Here is a 15,133-nt window from a genome sequence, read left to right as displayed (position 1 = left end):
TTTACACAAAACTCTGAATATTTGCAAAGAAAAACTGGAAACTTGAAAGGAAGCATTCTAGTTTTTTCTACGGCACTTGCTCTTTTTAATGTAAATAGAAACTGTGTATCCTGCAGTGCCCAGCATTCTGCTATAAGACCTGGCTTTGTACAAAGGGAAAACTTTCCTCATTCATATATAGTCTTTATCTAGTATAATCTCATAAAATCTTCCATGATATCAGGCAATTATAACGTTCAAGACTCAGAGCCTAAATACTCTCTAGTGGTGCTATTGGATTTGTTTATACAGTATTGTTCTGTTGCAAGTAGAGTACAACACTGCCACAGCTTTGTAGGCACAAAGATGAGTTCTGCTAAGCCTGTGTAAGTCTCTGCTCTTTAGCCCAAAAAACTGAAGGTCAGTTCAAAACTGCTTGTTAAGGGAAACTAATCCTGCAAATAGTACATTCGCTGGCCATTATTTCCAAATCCAAACTATCTTATAGTCATGAAATGGAAAGTTTATGGGGAAAACAAATGCTGCATTTATTACTGTGATGCAACATTCATAAAATATATTTCATTGGGGGGGAGTTTACACAGGGGGTAATGAGATTTTTCCTTTATACATTATTTATAACTGCTTAATCCAGGTGCTGTAGGTTATTTTTTTATCCCTCAGTTTCACGGCTACAAAACACTTCAGTATTTCTAATTTATTTCTGCTTACAATACAGATGTTCTCAATTGTGTCTCTAACTACATTTCAACTGTTATGATCGCTTTTATTTGTTTGTGTCACTGTACACTTAGAGGTTGAATGTGCAGTACACAATAGTCGGGTTCCAAGCAGCCTGTAAAAAAGCCTCTGGTGATTTAGTTACCAACAAATTAAACTATGCCTAACAGTAATATCTTTATCATTAGTGGTTTTAATCTTCAGATGATTTCCCTGCAGTTTATATTGCTCTGTGTATGGGCTCTTATATCTTCACGTAAAGGTTTCATCCTTTTAAACAGTATTTTTCAAGATGACCATTTGGAAACAACATTTGGAGGAACATTTGGGTTGCATCCTCTAACTAAATTTCCAAGCTGTTGGTAACGGACTAAAGAAAATGTGGTCTGCACTGAATACTAAAGAGCTGCAAATGTAAGAGCCTTGAAGGTTATGTGTAAATATTGACATTTTTATTTTATTTAGCATACAAAAATGAACTTGCAATGTTGCTTATCTGATCATACAGCAATGACCGCATCTGCATCATCTGAGATCTATTCCTCACACTTCTGACTTTCATAGATGTTCCAGAGTTTTCCCATTGAGGATGTTATTGATGTCCCTGATTAGGCAACAGATATCTGGGGATTGAGTGTCCATGTAGGAACATGTCAACCAAGAGGCAACAAATGGAAGCAGAGAAAAAAAAAAATCCTTTCATCTTCAAAGGCCATGTTATATGTGCAGATATGGGTCCCAATAAAACCATTAAGGTCCTTTCCTGAGACGTGTAATGGGACTTTAGGGCATTCAGCATCCAGCAAAACAAGGTCTTTGGTTCATCCTAGAGGAAGCACAGAAAAATAACTGTAACATTACATATACCCCAGCTGTTCTTTGCACTTAGCCATACTGCCCTTTCCCCTTGAGTGTGAGTCTGTCGTCATTTCTTTTTTAACCAGAGGTTTTTGTGGAAACCTCGGGGTCTGCATATTTACATGCTTTTTTTCCTAAAACACTGAAAAAAACTCCAATGTGCAGATAATAAAGCTTGACGTTCTTCAGGGCTGTTGTTTATACTAAATGCGTTTATATGTTAAGTACTAAGATGGTCACTGCACATTTTGTAATTCCAAGGCATGAAACATGAGGGCCCCACAGCATTCCCCTTAAATCTAATCAGCAAGCCATGAGATCTTAGCTGTTCACACTACAGATCCGGGGAACTGCTTCATGAATGGCACTACAGTCACCGAAAATCTCCAGTAATGACTCAAGAACACATTAGTTTTCTCCCTGGGTAGCCTAACCTGAACACCAACCCTATCAGGAATTTTTCTAAAGTATCTGCTTCCCCTTTTTAATACTCCTAGTTCCTGCATGAAACCCTGGCATGCTGTTTGCATCAGCTGGCTGCCTCTTGTGCTCCTCTGGGGGTGTCTCAAAGATTTTTTTTTTTTTTTTTTATTTCCACATGTGAGAGAAGGATTTAATAAATTGCAGAATCATAAATTTCATTGAGGGAGAGGGAGGAAGAACAGTAACTTCTTTGTGCTACATGGAGACTGTGTAATTTACATAAATATTGCCTGTCTCTTTAGCAGATAAAGTAATTAAGAAGTGACCAGCATGGCTGTTGTTTGGTCATCCTCCCTGTTCTTGTATAAACTTCATTTAACATAGTCTTCCCTTTGCTTATTTGCCAAAGATTTTCTGACTCTCCCAGTCCCCTGTTTTTATTGGACACAGCAGTGAGCCTTACCAAGAGGTGCGGTGCTCTGCCTACAGAGCTACTTTGCCCAAATTAGAGAATATGTCCCTGATTCGCTTTTCTTGAAGAAAGCCAGGCATCAATGTACTCAGGCCAGCATGCTTTTGGCAGCTTATGCAAAGTATGGAGAACACATGTAATTTGTCCTTTTTAATTTATTCTTCTTTGCCCTGCAATAGAGTAAGCAGCCTTATCCTGTATTAGTCAGAGCTTCTGAGAAGGCTCCCTCTGTGCTTCCAGAATAGTCCCGTAGTGACAGTGTAGCACTGTGGAAATAAAAGACAAGAGACATATGCAAATGATGAAGTCTGCTTCTGAAAGGGTTGAACCCATTTTCCTCGCCAGCACAACATGACTAAGGGCGATCTTGTGGTGGCTGGTGGATACATGTGTCTATATCCAGTTTATGGCTTCTAGCTGGGCACGTGGAAGGGCTGCATTGCAGAACTGACAGGACCGTGTCCCATGCCTGCCAGCTGAGGGACAGTGGTAGATTATTAAACTCTATGATCACCTAATCAAATGGGCTGAGAAAATTAATTCCCCCTGCTTCTGCATTTGTGAAGGGAAAAAAAAAAAAAGTGGAGAGTGGAAAATTCTGCAAGGACTAAGGAAAGGCTTTAAAAGGAGCAATAAAGACTTAAGCTTTTGGAAGAATCAGCAGCTTTGGACACGAGAGGATCAGGACAGGATGCTTTATAGCAGAAAGGTTCCACTTAATGGTGGGACTAACTAAGGTCAAAGAAAGCTGATGTGATGGGAGGGAGGCTCAACAATTAAGAGGAGAGCTCTGAATTGCAAGCAGAAAAGGATGGACATCTTAGAGGAACCTGATGTTACCCAAAATGTTGCTATGAATTTGGAAAATGAGTGTAGAATTTATTGGGTTTGCATTGACCTGTGTGTCTCTGCTATCTAAGCGTAATTTTGTTTGGGGGGCTGAGTGCAGCTAAGCTGCATACTATCATATTGCAGAAGAGATAACGAGCAAAGATCCTCCACCCAGTAAATATGCCAGAAGGGCCTGGAGCAGAAACAGTGCTGCTGCCTACCTATATCTAATAGAAGCTTAAAAAGTCTCTTGATTTACGGTGACCTCCTTTTGGGGCTTGCATTTCAAGAAATACAGTCCAGCTGGAGAAGAGAGCAAAAAGAATAATCAGAGGTCTAAAAAAAAAATTGATCTGTGAGGAAAGATTGAATGATCTGGGGAGCTTGTCTAGCCTAAATGAGAGGAGTCTTAAAGAAGATAATGTAGGTTTTCAAGTACACGAGAAACACTGCTCCAAAGAAAAGGAGAATAATCCCTTCTTATGTTCCTGGGGGAAAGTAAGTACCAATAGGCTTCAATTGCAGTAAGAAAGATGTCAGTTAATCATTAAGAAATACCTGGCATTCTGTTAGGAATCTGGTGGCATACTGCAGTACATGGGGAAGGGGTAGAGTCTTTGGCACTGGACATCTTTATGAATAGGCTGGACAACATCTGAAAGTAATGACAAAGACATAGTAGGGCCTGCGTTGACCTTGTGAGCCTGGTCAACAACAGACTGCTCAACTGAAACCCAGTGAGCACCCAGTGAGTAAAGTCTAGCAAGAGACAAATGGATTTGGGTTACTTTTGTAGCTGGGACTCCAGGATGAGGTAGGAGGCGGTAAATCCCTTGTGCATTTTGACAATGGAATCTCCCTCAACTTTGAAAGCAGATTTTTGTCAACTCAAAACACTTTTCCCTTGCCAAACCCATACACTACCTTCATCTTATCTAGAGAAAGCCTCAGCCAACTGGCTTTCATCCATGTCTTATCTCTGCCAGACACAAGGAAGCTGTAACATATGGCTTCAATGAAAAGGAGACGTAGAGCTTGGTGTCATCAGGATATTGATGACATTGTAGCCTATGCCATTTCACAATATCCTCTAGTGGTTTCATATGGGTTTTGAATGAGAAGGGTAACAGCAGTGAACCCTTTGGTACTTTAAGCTGCGAGGCCTGGGAGAGAAAAAGCATTTATCCATGCTTCTAGGATCTTCTTGACAGAGATTGTCAGAACACTTCAAAGACTCTCTTCTCTCTTGTCAACCATTTTGCCATAGCAGCAGTGTGTAACAGCAAATAGGAAGCAGACATCATGTCTGGACTTTGGTCTGCCTCAGATGCAGTGTCAAAGCACAGGAAGAATTAGCAATATTAAGTTAAAATAATGTATTAAAGAATGTATGTGTATTTACATGGGTTTCTGTGAAGTCATGTAGCCATATCGTGACAGAAATTTCCTACCTTGCCTGTAAAATTGCTAACGTCACTAATCAGAATGTATAATCTGACTATTAACTGGAAGAATAAATTTATATGTAGTTTAGGAATTTTAGTCCTGAGAGCTGCAGAGTGAGAACATTCTGCACAGGTGATCATCTGCAGAGGTCTTGCAATGAGACCTGCCCTAATAGATCAGGGGGACAAACAGGTAATCGCTTAGTTGATTTAATCAACCAGTGAAAGTAACAGGTGAAGTGATGTGACCCCTGTGTGAAAAAGGGAGGGTAGAACCCATTGATAAAGATGCAGAACGGGGGAAGAAGATATAAAATCTCACTTCAGTGTTAACAATTACTCTGTAGGCAGACGTGTCTTTTCCCCCAGGCTTACGTCCATCTGGAGCTCCAACCTGCACTGTGCCAAACAAGATTTAGCTTAAATGCCCAGCCATTTATTTGGAGTGTATCGCTGGTATACATCTTCAGTTGGTATACAGATTTGCTAATAGTGATTTATATGATATCTAGTCTTGAAAAGTTTTTGCTTCTTATTTAAAAAATATATCATTGTATTGTTCAGGTTTTGCGTTCTTTCTTTTCTGCCATCAGTGATGAGAAAACCGCACTGAAATGACTATATATGCCTGTCACATGCCTCAGCTCTAATAATAGAAGTAAAATAAGTACTCCAGAATCTGGTTAGCTCTCCTTCCTTAGCCACTTCAACTTAATCACAGGGAGGGTGTCCTGGAGGTCCCAGATGCACCACTGGAAGACTTTTCAAAATAAAGCCCCATTAGTAAGGCCATCTGAACTTTCCTCCTTCCCTGCTGTGATATTTGGTGGGCAAGACAGAAACCATTCCAGTGAAATGTTCAGGCCTGAAAAATGATGCATTTGGCACCAAAAACACAGGGACTGACAGGTGCCTAAGCAGAGGAGGAGCTGGATGAGTGAGGTTGAAGTTGGCCCACGACGACCATCCCATCAACGTTACAGAGAGGAAGGGGGTTCTAGGTACAGGAATTGATGTAGGGTAGGAGTGAAGCACATTAGTGAAATCCATCTTGTTTTCTCATAACACAAATGCCAGCTGAGCGGGAGTGATGCTGTGCAGTAGATTGCAATGAAAACATGCAGCCCATGATAAGCTGACAGGAGCTGGACTGAGCATAAATAGCTTAGAAACATCAGTGGGTTAAGGCAAAGTGTTTGCTTTTGTGTTTTAAAAAGACATATTTGCTATGCTTTGCTTTTCAGAATATAACACGTTGTGTTAATGCCAGCAACTATATTTATAACACCTTACACTTTCCATGTGTCAATTTTCTGTCCTTATATATGTATGTTCTTGGTTTTTTGAGCTGTGGACCCGTTATAATGATCGTTAGAACTTTGTGACTGAGGAGATTAGACTTTCTCAGCATAACTAACTGTTTTCTCAAGACGTCCTGGCTACAGTGGAGGACTGTGCTGACATTTGCACAGATGGGCAGATGGTGCCTGGGACATGTCTGGTTGCAGTGCAGACCTGAAGATCCTAGCTGAGAAAGCCGAGCCACTGTGTTTTGGCATGATTTATAAGAAAACTGCTTCTCGGCAAATGTAGCCTGTGTTATCCTTTCTGCTAGATGTAATGGAAAAAAATGGTTAGCCATAGGAAAACAAGCCCACAGCTAAAACATGTGTTTTGGCCAAAGGCCATAATGATTTATATCAGATATCTGTGTGTGTGTGTTCCATACCAACTAAAACCATTTACACTCCTTGGGAAATATTGAAAAGGGCAAACATCCACAGGTCTGATTGACTATGGAAGGTTATAAGATACATCACAATGGATAAACTGTGCTTGAAAACCATGCAGTATGAGAACAAAAGCTGAAATGGTGTAACTGGGAAATGGTCTTCTAGAGATGGAATCTGAATTTTGATTTATTTTCTTAGAGTCAATTGTAAATGTGGAATAGTTCCCTTGCTCTCAAGAGAGAGATTTTGCATTGAGGCTACCTGTGGGAGTCAGTAGATGTTGGGTACATTGAGAAATACAATCCTTCAGATAGAAGCGGGGGGAGAGTAGGCATGGCATGCTTTGGAGTACTTGGGACCACAGTCTGATTCAGTGAAATCCAATTGTTTCCTAATTTCAATTCTGAGAATGAATCACATAATTTTCTACAGATAACTGGCTAAGGTCCACTAACTGCTGAGAAGAACTTTATGTCCTATTTTGTGATTGACAGCTAACTAATTAGAGTGGTTTCCAGCTGGGGGTGTTGTCGTGGTCTGGCCTGCTGGATCTAGGTGCCAGGACCCTTGGCATACACTTTGCAGCTCTGCTACTGACTTCCTGCTATGGACTTTGTGTTTAACTTCACTGTTTCACTTCAACCTATTTGGGAAAAAGTCATTGATGTAACACTGTTTTAGAAGTGGCTTTTCATGGCTACAGCTAATGGAATTTATGCAAGTAAAATGCTACTCCAGAAGTCCTCTGATAAGCCATACAGACTACAAAATTACTGATTTAGGACATAAGTGGGTAAGATGGCAAATTTCATCATGTGTTTGAAACTGGTTTACGCATATACTGCTTTTTTATCTTCGGTCCGGAGCATTACAGAAGCCTTCAGCAAATATAGCTCTCTGTTTTAAGCACCAACATCATAACAGTTTTTACGTTCTTGCTCTGCTCTGCGCTCGTGTAGTCCTGGAAGAGCTCCATGGACTTCAAGAGTCAAGGCAATACTGCAATTATATAGAATTAGAATTCTTTTTCTTTAGCAAAAAGATTTGGTAGTGTAGCAAAACCAATGGACCAAGGCCAGCTGTGGCATAAACAGTGATTTTACTTCTCAAGCCAAGTTCTTAAATGATGCCAATGAACCCGCTGTGTTCTAACAAACCCTTTTTTGATCTCCTTTGTGTCGATAGCTTAGACAAAAGGGTTGGAGTGGCAGCAATAAAAAAAACTATTAAAGCTCTTATATGTGGCACAGCTATTTTACTTTGTCTTTTCTTGTTAACTGCTTTTCCTGCTTCATGCCCATTTCTGCACCTACTTATATGGGAGCTGAACATGGCCAAAGACTGACTACACTTACATCAAGATACATATATAAAAGGGCGTTTGAATCAATCACCACTTTGCCTATAGATTTCAGAAGTTTAGAGCTCCAGCTAGGGCAGATGTAAACTTCTTCATGGTATAAAGGTAGCTGAAGCAGGTGGGTTCAATGAGTTGGGTGTGGCAGCTGGGAACCGAGCACTGAGATAAACAGGCATGTGCTGGTTCTTGTGATTAGCCTGGAAAAGTTTTCTCAGTGTTGCCCTGTGCTGTAGAGACATATCTTGAAATCAAGGAATGAATGTCCCAGTCTTCCAACACTCACTTCTGTAATGAAACACCTAACAGGTGGGATTGCTGTGCCTGCAACCAGGATTTCTTGTTCTGTAACTTTCTGGGATCTGCAAGTATCTGTACGATGCCTGGGGAGCAAATTCTCGGCTGCTGCAGCTCCATCGTTGCAGTTGTTTGGGACTGCAGAGGAGTCCCTGCTCTGGAAGCAATGACTAGGAACTGCCCTAGGCCTCACCTCGTCACATGTCACCGCGCTGGCGTGTGCTGAGAGGTAAAGTAAGCAGCACAGAGGGCTTCTGGAAAGAGGGGAGACAGGCGGAACTCAATCTGGCAGATGCTGGAGCACAACAGGTTTTCAGCAGTTTATTTTGGAAGTAAGTGTTTGCTAAATAACCATGCTTTAACCACAGTGGAGCATCTCCAGCTTCATTATTATTATTATTATTAAAGACAAAAGTGTACAACAGTTACAGGAGCATGGTGGTGCTCCTAGCTAAGATTCACTGTTCATTAACCATTCAGACACTTTGTGATTTTAGAAGGGCTGGGCTTTTAAGTGGTTTTTCCTAATTCTCATCGTTCTCAAACACACCCGTTTTAATTGCCAAGAAATTAAACTGCAGGAAGAAGAGTAGCGTTATCTGGTTTGTGCATGGGCTGCCTCCATCACACTAGTGCATAATCAAAGAAAATACAATTACAGCTCTGCGAGTTTGAGGCCGAATCCTGCAGTCTAGTCTGTTCATCCACTGCTCACATAAAAGGGTGAGTCCTTGGGTTTTGCTTGGCTAACAAGTACCATCCTGTAATAACAAAGAGGAAATCTATGCTAGGATTTAGAGCAGCTGGTTTTATTAAATCTAATAGACCAACTGTCACCTTGGTATCAAGCAGGAATGATTCCCCTGAAATGACTGGAGCTGTACCAGTCTTACATTTCAGGACTGAGATAAAAACCAGGTCCAGTCTGCTGAAAAATAAAGCAGTTCTGTCACTCGCTGGTAGTGAGGCATCAGTTACCCAAATCTTAAATCTCTCTATGTCCAAGCTGAATTTGTACACTATAAATATGTTACATGGACTCCATGGGGTGCTCTTCTAAATATGCTCCACAATGTTTACTAATAAGGCTCTTTTTTCTTCCTCCTGCAGCTTGTCCTCTAAGGGTGATAGAGGTTTCTGCACTAGCATTTTGTTCCGTTCATGTTAAAACCATTTTAAGTTCCAGAAAGAATTTTGATCTTTTTTGTCGTCCAAAACTATTATAAATATTCACAAGTTCAGGGTCATGCTGTCTGTAACCACAAACCTTTAAATCCAAATATTTGAGGTGGGATTTATGGGAGGGAGGGGTTAACTTCACAGCAGGGTTTCCCAAACAGAGGTACGAAGGTGCTGCGAAGGAGAGGTGAAAAAGCAAATGATTAATTCTGCTTCCAACATGGGGACATTGTACCGGGGAGTGGAGAGGATGAATGGAAGGGTTCACCGGGGAGAGAGGCACAGGGCAGAGTCCTTTGCAAAGTGCTAGTTTACAGAACTTTAAAACGTAAATGCACTTACTTGCAGGCAGTAGACTAAGTTGTACTGTTTGGCATGAGCTGGCTCCTAGATATACTTGACTTCACGATGTTTACAACATTCTCCTTAAAGCTATCAGTTTAGCAGGGGGAGGCAAGGGAAAGAAGACATCCCTGTTCTAGTAGTGCTACCTCAGGAATCCCTATGCCCTGTGTGAAAATGCCGCGCGCTTCTTGCTTACCAAGTGGCTTAAGTTAATATGAGGGCACTCAATGTTCTAATGTTAAATGCCAAGGGAGCAATACCTGAAAGGTCTGAGACTGAAGCATCGGACTACACAATTTCCTATTTACTATAGATGGTATATTTAGTAACTAATCATCAAACATAATAATCTAAAACAGTATTTGACAAAAAGGTCAAGTGTTTAATATTAGGGCTGGGAGAGCCATAAAAAATCTATAAGGAGAATGCTCCGTGGAACAGCCAGCCAGATGCAGCTCCCGGCTCTGTCATTGTATCTCTCAGTTCCTCCTTTCATTCTATAAAAATGTCACAGTCTCTTAAGCTCAAACAATTCCATACATTTTCTGCTTCTGGAGGACATAACTCTATGGAAAGCTCAGTGCACGGTTGCCAGACCAAACAACTGTGTCTCTGGAAGTTTCCTCTCTTGAAGTCTTCTAGAGCTTTTCAAAAAGTGTCGCGGTTTATGGAGTAAACAAAAGTTCCCAGGAGGACGTGTAGAACTCTGTATTTTATGGAAATGTCATTAGAATGCAATGAAAGAGACTTTTTAAATTAAATTATTGCTTTATAAAACTTAGCAGACTTTATGTTCCAGGTCTGTTAGCCAAATGGATCTCAGCCAGAGGGGCGAGAGGGAATGAACCAAACTGAAAGCTGGGGTAACTGGGCCTAACTTCCACACCGGTTTTGAACTTGACTAACATATGCAGGGGCTAGAAGTAGCCACAGTGTGCTGCTGATCTATAGAGCAACCTGGGCAGCTTCAGCCATGTTTCAGAACCTCATTTCCCCTGTAAAACATAAAAACGAAACACAGAAACAGCAACTGAGACTAAATGCTGTACCTGGATCCAGACTGCAGGACACCCATATCTGATTTTATTGTTAGTACTGTCCTTCCTTAGCTCCTGTCGCTCTGATACTGTTCCCACACTCTGTTCTTCATGGCTCCCTTCATGACTGTTGGCAGTTTATTTTTTCTGTCATTTTATTTGCCTGCAGGGACCTCAGCTATTTTACTTCTGCCCATATGATCCCACCTCAGTTGTAGCTGTTTGAATTAACGTGCCTCCTTGCTGCATCTTCTGGCTGAGGAAACGGCAAGAAGTGCTGTCATGGCCAGCAGAACAAGCAGATGATCCACCCTGTAGCTCATTGCTGTGACACTTTTTGTAAACCCACATGGTCAATAGCAGGTTTCTCTTTTTTGGGGGGATCAGCAAATATATGCTACAGAAATGGCGGGTATTTGGAAGAAAAAATGGGACACACCTTTTAATTCTCATGAAAACATTATCATGGAAAGCCTTCTTACAACAACAGAGTGAGAACAAGTTAAATATTTTGTTTCAAAGGGATTATCCCTACCCAGCAGGGAACAGCTGGCATAAAGCATTGATCCACCTCCCATTGCAAACATGAGCCAAACTCCTGTTGATTTCATTGGTACAGAATCAAGGCCTTATTAAGTCCATGACCAGCTTTGCACAACTTCTGTCCCCGTCTGCTTCCCTTACCCATAGGCCTGACCCTCTCCGACCCTGGAGAACCCAAGCTGAGGGGGGCTGTAGTAAAACTGAAAGCATTTTAAGAGGTAAATGAGTAAAATAGTATATTGGCTTTTTCCAAATATATTCAGTTGTGGAGTACACCTCAAACAGCCCTGCTAACTTCAGTCTAGTCCTTCTGTCTGGATAGCCAAATGACAAGCAGCAAGATGTCTTCAGGATCTCGACTCACTATAATGAGCCAGATCCTTCTTTTTTCTGGATTAGTGTGGTTCTTCTCTAGGTTGTGTTTCATTCCTGTGTTGAGCCACTTGAAAAGGTTTGTTTTCTCATGGTATTTTCAAGTTTTGTGTAAAGTTACATTGCAGTATATGTAGTAAAAGAGCACCAGTTACTGAGATGTGTTGAAAAACGTCACTCCCAGATCTAAGAGCGGCCACAGACTTCTTATTCTCTTTCCAGAACATTCACATCAAGACCTATATGTATGTAGAACTGTTTAGAGAACATACATTAATTAGAAAAAAACATCTCTGACATCGACAGGCTTCTTGTCACCAACATCCAGTCCCTTTGTGGTTATATTGTTTGAATGTGTTTCTGCTAAATGGCAGACCAGTCTGAAACTATTAGTGCCTAGGAATGGAAAAAAATGTAATAATAAGTGATTGGGTTATTAAGAGCCTTATTGTATGTGACAGTGAAAGAACTGGGGTTGTACCTTCATATGTCATCTAAAAGTTAGTACTGTGAACAAGATGTTTTCATATCCTTTCTAATACTTTGAGATAGATCAAAATTTATCATAGCTATCTTCATTTTACTCAGTTAATAATGAATGATCAGTGAAACATTTTGGAATAGGAAAAGCTAGATGATTCATATAACCTCTGCTTTGAAAGGTTTTCAAAGTTTAAAACGTACAAAGAGAAGTAAAAGTAGCTGTATCTTTTGCACAATATATAAAAGCCAAGAAATTATGTAGGAGAGCTGAGAAGTTTTAATTGAATAACACAGTTTGTGAGATGGTCATACAGGTTTGATTTTTTGATAATCAGATTGAGTTTCATTGTTCGGCATTTGCATGAGTTCTCAAACAATGAAACTGTCTTCGCAGACATTTCTTTTCACTGAAAGTCATCCTTTGATGATAGTGGTGTGACTTGTGTGAGTGTTGAATAACTGCAATTTTTAACTCCTGGGGAAGGTGCTGTGTAAAAAGATGCATTTCTTCTTCTTTATTAGAACTGATAGAAGATCCAAGATGTGAAAGAGTCCAAAGTCTTGCTCAACTGTTTATGGCTAACAAGGAATCCAAAAACTTTGCCATAACGTTCCTGTTATGCGCACACATCTGATAAGTCTGCTCTAAGAATAAAGGGCTGAATTCTCTGCTGGAATAAACCCCACAATTTCCTTGGTGTCTGTTGATCTTCCACTACCTGTTTCTGCAGAGACCTAGGTTGCTAAAAGCTGAAGTAGAGGGACATGTCTTTACCGCTCCAAATTGTATAGTCAATATTTGGAAACTTTTTTTTCTCTTTGTGCCAGTGCACAGAAAGAGGTATAATATGATGCATGCATGACTTCTTCATAAAGCTTCAACTTTCGGAGCCTGTGAGTGGGGAATTAAGTGTCCCATTCAGGCAGATTATTCTGTAATAATAATTGTCATTCCTATTGCATCATTTTCACAAGTGTGTAAAGCTCCTGACTGTGAAAGACTGGACATGCTGGACCACTGTTCTGGACCAGTATTGCAGTTCCTGTGCTTTTGTATTGTTAGAGCTACTTCTTTTGAAGTTTATGGCTAGCTAAAAATGTGAGATATTCTAGGTTACTCTAGTTATGAGGAGAAATTGTTGGTGAGAGTCACATACTATTTTTATGTAACTCTATTTATTTACAAAAAAAGGACAAAGATCTGTTTTTCTGACCACAGGAACAGTCAAACATCTAGAAGAATAGAAGAGTTTTGTCCCATTGCCTGTGAGACCTCTTTTGGCCAGAGCCCATTCCTTACACTCACCCTTGGCCTCTCGTAGGGACACACCGTCTGCATATCCTGCTGCCTTTCTTCATTTCTGCGGTCCTTCTGTGGCCTTTCTTCCCACCCAGCTCTGGTGGTCTCTCAGTGCAATACTCAGAAGAAACGCTTCTCTCATAGTTCAAGTCTCTGATCAGACTGGCCTTGCCTTTGCTGTGTGCAATGACACGTGCCTGCACTTTGCTTTGAAGGCCGAGTGTCTTCACAGAGGAGTTGAGTTGCTCCTTCCCAGCTAGCTCAACTGAAGAGCAGTGACTAGAACCACCAGCTCTGACAACACTTCATCCACCCAGTCCTAACTCTGTTTTCTATAAAAATTACTCCTGTAACTCCCTGCCATCATAAAAAAAACAAGCCTGAAAAGAAGAGGAATGAACATAGAGTGGTTTAGAATTGTATACTAGGAACAATTAAACTTTTCGTAAGAGGCTTCTGTCATTTCTCTATTTTTACTCACCGTGAGGAGGACAGCATGTTCTCATCTCTGTGGAGTCACATAAATGACTTGATTAAAGTGCATGTTGCAGAGCTGAATCTGGGCATTTGGAACTTCCTTGCTGTTTTCTTAAGGTATTTGTATGATAGATGAGGAAAAAAAAAAAGTCCTGTGCTTAGTTCATCTTGTTATCATATAGATATATTATCCACACATTTGCAAATAGAGTAAAGAACAAGAGTTCTTCAGCTATTTAAAGTCTTTGGAAGAAGAAAAGCAGTTTCGATTACCAGCAGCCTACAATGTGCGTGGCACAAAAATGTCAGTTTTAATGGCAAAGTTCAGGATAAAACTGTGTCAGCTAATTTAATCATTTACCATGAAATACCAGTTATCTTAATCGTACATGCAGTCCTTAAGACTGCTGCGTATTTTTGTGTAATTGAATCCTGACCCTAAAAGGGAGGAAGCAAGGAATTTGCTTTTTAGTGAATAGTTAGGCTCTAAATGTTCCTGTTTATAAATTGTATTTGCAGCATTGTCAGATATTTTAATACTGAGCAACTAATATTTCTGATGAGTCTATTTTTTCTCTGTTTCATATTTGTTTTCCATGCTGCAGAAATCATATTAGTATTCAGTTTCTATGGAATTTAACCGAGTTCTCTGGAAAAAGTGCAAATATTGTTCCCAGAACTTAAGGCAAATAAATTAGTATCTAACCCAGATGACACATTTTATTCATGTGGTTTGCTTTCCATCTAGATACCTGATGTATTACTTCAGCAGCAAATTCAACAAGGCCAAGATGTCTTCATTTTCCTTCAGAGCAAGAGCTGTAAGAGCTGTGTGATGGAAGTATTGGTCTTCTGTGGCCAGCCGGCAAGAACCCATCAACAGCTGTGATGAGCAGAGCAGACATGGGGAGACAGGAGGCAGCTGAAGCCAAAGAAGACCCACGCCTGGAGCTGTGTGTGTGTGATTGGAGCAGAGAGAGGCCAGGACCCAAGGAAATCCCAGCAGCAAAGGAAAAAAACAGATTGACTCTCAGTGACTCATTTAGCTCCTGGATTGGACAGATCTCTCCCCTGCTGGCAATTTGGCTGAGCATCAATGGACAGATACCAGGATGAATAGCTTAAAATAATTAGGGGTTGGGAATCTGCAAAACTGCTAGCCATCCAATTCTTTACTGTGCAATGCGAGGCACAAAAAAGAAATTACATTTAGGTTATTAAATATTAAGTCAGTGGATTTACCTCCATTTGGTCCAGAACA

General features: G+C 40.6%; 1 long non-coding RNA gene across 1 annotated transcript; it reads right to left on the bottom strand.

The window, feature by feature from the left end:
• Positions 1-1,089: 1,089 nt before the first annotated feature.
• On the bottom strand, positions 1,090-14,194 carry LOC148052133 (uncharacterized). The gene is made up of 4 exons (XR_015698775.1): positions 13,877-14,194; positions 13,402-13,775; positions 2,465-2,739; positions 1,090-1,546 (listed from the first exon to the last, which is right to left on the bottom strand). It is a non-coding gene; the product is annotated as an uncharacterized LOC148052133 (long non-coding RNA).
• Between the last annotated feature and the right edge of the window lie 939 nt (positions 14,195-15,133).

This window comes from Nipponia nippon, unplaced genomic scaffold (assembly GCF_047370975.1).
Source record: "Nipponia nippon isolate SJK-2023a ecotype South Korea unplaced genomic scaffold, ASM4737097v1 scaffold_5, whole genome shotgun sequence".
NCBI lineage: Eukaryota > Metazoa > Chordata > Aves > Pelecaniformes > Threskiornithidae > Nipponia > Nipponia nippon.
Note: the sequence above shows the minus strand (reverse complement) of the source record. Positions and strands in the feature narration are given on the sequence as shown.